The sequence below is a fragment of the Zingiber officinale genome, chromosome 4B (assembly GCF_018446385.1).
Source record: "Zingiber officinale cultivar Zhangliang chromosome 4B, Zo_v1.1, whole genome shotgun sequence".
Classification (NCBI taxonomy): domain Eukaryota; kingdom Viridiplantae; phylum Streptophyta; class Magnoliopsida; order Zingiberales; family Zingiberaceae; genus Zingiber; species Zingiber officinale.
Genome location: NC_055993.1, coordinates 104,549,276 through 104,555,275, shown reverse-complemented (window position 1 = coordinate 104,555,275; position 6,000 = coordinate 104,549,276).

The window sequence follows — 6,000 nt, the reverse complement described above, 5'->3', positions numbered from 1 at the left end:
CCTACAGACCTCGATGAAGGTCGGTGGATGTGATCGGATTGCAGGGAGTGACTAGGGTATGGTTGGTGGGGGCATACCAGTTACTGTAGAAGGTCTCGATGGTGGGAGACCCTAAACGGGAGGCTTTCTCCTCAAACCACAGACTCCAGGATGGTCGAGAAGAGGAGGATGTGGCCTTGGAAGAGATTTCCCATAGCATGAGGGACTCAAAACCAAAAGACAAGGAAGGAAAGGGAGCTTCCCTTCGTGGTCCCTCCCTTTTATAAGGGTGACTGAGGGGGCATGCTTGTGGAAGTAGCGAAGGGGATTGAGCCCCCACTTATCAAGGGAGGGGATCCAACAAAAGTCAGGGTGTAGTCTCGCTACAGCAACATCCCGTCCTTGGTCAGCCTCGCTATCCTAGCCAGTGCGGATCCATGCCAAGCTACCAACGACATGACCTAGATCATAGCCCAGGCGAACACAGTTTAGGATGTGGCAATTTGGTAACGACCATATTAGGTACAACCCCGAAAATACTCAAGCTTCCACAATTTGGGATGTTGCAATTTGAGAATAACGCCATTGGTACATCTCCGAAAAGACTCAAGCTTCCACAACTTAGGATAGTACATGTTGGGAACAACTTCATTGGATACATCCTCGGAAAGACCCAAGTTTCCACAGCTTGGGATGGTGTAGCTTGGGAACAACTTCATTGGATACATCCCCGAAAAGACTCAAGCTTCCACATCTTAGGATGTTACAACTTAGAAACAACTCCATTGGATTCATCCGCAGAAAGACTCAAGCTTCCATAGCTTGGGATGTGGCAATTTAGGAACAACTCCATTGGGTACATTCCCGAAAAGACTTAAGGTTCCACAGCTTGAAATGTTACAATTTGAGAATGATACCATTGGATACATCTCCAGAAAGACTCCAGGTTCTACAACTTGGGATGGTATAGTTTGGGAACAATTTCATTGGGTATATCCTGAAAAGACTCAAGCTTCCATAACTTGGGATGGTACATCTTGGGATAGTGCAGCTTAGAAACAACTCCATTGGGTACATCTCCGGAAAAACTCAAGTTTCCACATCTTAGGATGTTATAGCTTGGGAACAACTCCATTTGGTACATCTTCGGAAAGACTCAAGCTTCCACAGTTTGGGATGTTGCAACTTGGGAATAACTCCATTGAGTACATCCCTCGAAAAACCCAAGCTTTCACAACTTGAATGTTATAGATGGGGAGCAACCCCATTAGGTACATCCCTATAAAAAAAAAAGTAGATCCGCTACCTTAGTGGCCCCCCTAGTGTCGGCCCAAAGGATATGGAGGGAGGTTCATGCAGGTACACAGGTCATAGGCGCATGGTGAGGTAAACCCCATGTCGTCAGTTCTTGAGAATCGACCCCTGACCATTACGCCAGAGATACCATGTACCCACCGTCTGCGCTACGCCCTCGGGGCAGGTACATCCACATAAAGACTCAAGCTTCCATAGCTTGAGATATTCTTATCCCTCCTTTGAACTTTACTCAATATTTTATTGCTAGCAAAAGTCTCTTGCTGGTAATAGTCTCTTCTCTCTAATAGAATTTTCTTTAATTTCCTTTTCTCTCTTTCCTTGTCTATTAATAATATTTATTGATTGTCTTGTTTCATGTTACCATGTGTAATTTGATGTATTATCTTAATGTTTAATTTAATGGTTTGTGTATTTTATTACTTCCAACTTGCTAGCAAGCGTAGTTATTAAAGACACTTGCCTAGTTGTGCAAGGCACAGCCAGGCAAGCCTCTTGCGCTTGTGTGCCTTAAGTGTGCACCTTGTGAGAGGAGGAAGAAATCAGTCTTAGGGAAATCGATGAAGATTCAGTTATACAAATCTGAAATATTTGGTGATGATAATGATATGATTGAAGATAATGAAGATTTAGATATTTGAAATTTTTTTAAATGTGAATTATGTGCATAATGTATTTATTTACTAGTGAATTTTATATTTATATTATTGTTTAATATTTTATGGATTATAGTTTTGTTAGTAAATATTTTGACAGAAATTTCCTATATATGTTTGAATTGAAAAATTTATACCTAGAGTGTCTTACTTCAGTAAGGCGTCTCAGGTCCTATAATACCTATGCGCTTTTGGGCACCTCACGCCTTAAATAACCATGCTTCATTGCAAATGAGAGGCTTACCCAACTGTAGTTTTTTATGTGGCTTCTCCATCATTCTTTACCAAATGCTTGAAATTATTTTACTTGATCATTAAGTTGCAAGAAAATATTATGCTAGTGCCTTGTCATAAAGTATTAGTTAGTTGATTCATAAGGAGCCATCTAATAGTAGATTTAAAAAATAGCTCCAATTAAGTTCTTTCATTGTTTTTGTCATGTGACTTAAAGATTACAGGTTCAAATCTTGAAAATAACCTTTTGCAAAATTGGATAAAGTTATATATACTTCTTGGGACTCCATATCGGTGGGAGTTTTGTGCACCAGATTAATCTTTTTCATGGTATTGATCTGTGAAACTTAAATCGAATGACTCATTTATTTTTTCTTTATTTTTTAAATTTCAAGTTATGTTCAGAAATATCGGTATTTTGCTTTAACACGAAGCAACTTTTGTTGTAGTTTCTCAGATAGAAGCACGCAGGGAGCAGTTTGATATGTTCATGCATCTAGATGTGAACACTGAAATTTATCCACTCCATGTTGGAGATAAATTCACAATGGTTCTATCTCCAACACTCATTCTGGATGGAGCTCCCGACACTGGTTACTTCTTGCAGGTATCATTTATGACTTTGAGTTTTATTTCTTTGATCTTTTAAATTTTATCGAGAAGGTGAAACTCTTGTGCTTGATGATCGAATGTGTTTATTTATTTAATTTTTTGTTTGTTTTACTTATTTTGAGTTAATATCTCAAATCATATTGAAGGTTATCATTTATATTACAGTTTTATTCACTATATTTTTTCTAAGAATTATTGGTTTATTCTCAGGGTAACAGAAAATCACTTGCTGACAAATTTGAGTATGTGACGCACGGAAAGCTATACAAAATCGTATGTTTTTTTTTCCTTCCTAAAAGAGAATTGCCTCTTTTTTATTTTGTTATAATCAAACTTACAAGTAGAGCAAGTTCTTCGGCAATTGAGCAAAGAACGCATTTAAAATTGTGGAATTCTCAAAAGGTGCACTTAACTTTCAGATTTCTCAAAGGGCGCATTTGTTTTTTATTTTACCCTTCCTGTCAACCACTGGAGTGCTGCATTCAAATAACAATACCACTATACTACTGCATTTCAAAAATCAAAATCAGAGTGGTGTTGTTTTCAAAATAGGTTTTAGGATTTATGCAACACTAAAGTGATGGTGTTGTTCTTTGAATGCGACATTACAGTCGTTGGCGGGAGTAAAATGGGAAACAAGTGCATCATTTGTGAAATCTGAAAGTTTGATGTGCCTTTTGGAAATTCCGTAATTTTAAGTGCGCCTGGTCACTTGTTGAAAGTTCTTTTATCTAGATTATATATGTTTCTTCATTATGCTTTTTTACGTCCTACCATAATCGGGTTCTGATGCTCACAATTAAAATGCAAATATTTACTGGAACGAATGGATATTAAGTTCACTGGAGGTTTATGCACTAGGCATCCTCAGACTGTCCATTCGTGTGAGAGTGACAAGGTTAAACTCCGCCTGACATTTGCTATTGTACAAATTCTAGCCCTATGAATCTAGTGAATCTAGCTCGCTTACCACTAGACTAAGCAACCACCGACAAATTCAGGGTGCTTTGATATGGTTCTAATTGCTTTCTTTCCCCTTTTCATCTCTTCAGAGAAATATATCAATCGTTCGGAGGACTGCTTATGATGCTCAAGGGTGACCCCTCGAATGCGGCTCAATTCGAGTTGGATCAGAGAGTCTTTCTTCTGATAAGAAAAATGTAATCTGTATGTTCCTCAGGCTAGATAATGACTTAGCTTTTGAGACTTTTAGTCTTTGGATTCTGCATTATGTGAACTTGGATTCTGTTTCCTTATGATTATGACTCAAAATTATCTAGTGAGTTTGGTTATATTCAGACATTATGAAATCTAAAGTAATCTGGTTTTCATCTTTGCTTTATAATAAATTTTTGTATTTGATTGGTTGGGGGAAAAAAGTTATACATGATTATCAAAAAGTATATCTTCGATCATTTTTAAACTGAAGATATAGTTAGGGGAGGATTTTGTTTTCTGGAATTTTATTTCATCAACTGTTGTCTGTGAAATAAAATGGAGATTTAAGTAGCTAAAATAAAAATCTGTAAACGAGCCAAAGCAAACTAAGCTTTGCAGTCAAATTTATTTAATAAGGTAATCGAGTTAGTTTAGTCTAAAATGAATCGCTATTGAAATGATTATTTAAGTTTAGTTTGGTTTGATTTATTTCTTAGCTTGAGTTTTACTTTAAAATTTTTTCTTTTTTAACTAAGTTTAAATGTTATTGTGCTCTCAATTTAATTTTAAATTTTTTTGATTGGTTATTAAACTTAATAATATAAATTTATTTATTCATTTTAATTTTTTTTGTTCGTTTAGCATATTTGTTCATACACATTGTTCACAAACATTAATAAGTTGAATATATATGTTTAAGTTTGTTTGCTTAGTTTAACGAGTTATTCATTTAATTAATCTGTGTATATTAAGTGAACATTAATAAGTTCTTACCAAGTTGAATAACAAATTTATTTATTTTAATTTTTTTTATTTATTTAGTATATTTGTTCATTAACATTGTTTATGAAAAATTAACGAGCTTGATACATGTGTTTGAACTTGTTCGTTTAATTTAACAAATTATTCAAACTTGTTGATATAATTAAACTTATATATATTAAATGAACTTAAATAAATTCTTATCAAGGTGGCAAAAGACGAATAAATTCGTCCTCAGCGCCCCATCAATCTATCCCAGGATCAACACATTTATGAATATTCAATTTATTTACAACCCCATACATGGAGTCTATTCCATTCAACGGGCAACTTCTTTTTTGTTATAATTATTAAGCTATCTGCAGCGGATCGTGAAGCCATTTCCCTGGATCCACTGAATTTTCTATTTTGGTAGTTAAAATGACATCATGCTTTCTTTGGCGCCGGTCTCCGGCTTCGTCCCCTCGCCCCCTTCTCCTTCATCCTTTTTATCTCCCACTAAAATTTCACTCTCCCCTCGCCTTCATCTTCTTTATCTCCCACTAAGATTTTACTCTCCCCTCGCCCAAAGCACTGCCACTCATAGTTCTAGTTCTCTCCCCTCACAGATCATTCTGCGTCAAACTTTCGATAAAAGGTATGATTTTTTCCTTTTGAATTGGATAGCACAAGACACATGACAGCAATCCTCATCCAAAATAGCTGATGCGGTAAACAGTAAATGCCTTTAGGTGGGGCCCAAGGTCAAGGAACTGGTTAGCTGGCAGGCGATCAAGATTGCTCGAGCAGCATTTCCCGAACGGCTACCACTGATCAGACAAATCCTCTAGGAGTCCACTCCCGATTCAAACCGGACTTATCCGGGGCTATGCTCCCCACTCTCTCCTGATCGCACAGACCCTTTGCAGCCTCACTCCCAGTTCAGATTGGACACACTCAGGCTCTGCACCCTCTCTCTGATCAGCTACCATCAATTGGACAAACTTCCTAGGAGTCCACTCCCGATTTAGACTGGGCTCGCTCGGGACAAAATCATAAGATGGAGTAGGCCAAACCCTGTGGACGTCACCACAGCCATCAAGGCACCATATGATAAATGGGCTCTACTCCAAGAAACGCACGACAGCTCATCTAGGCCCATAAAAGGGCAGGCTCTCTTGGGAGTGCATCCACCAGATAATAGGCCAATGGGCCTCCCGGCCCAAAAATCTATTTCGTCATTAATACCATACATGGGATTGTTAGAAAGCTAAGAAACCATATCCATATACATACAGATACACAA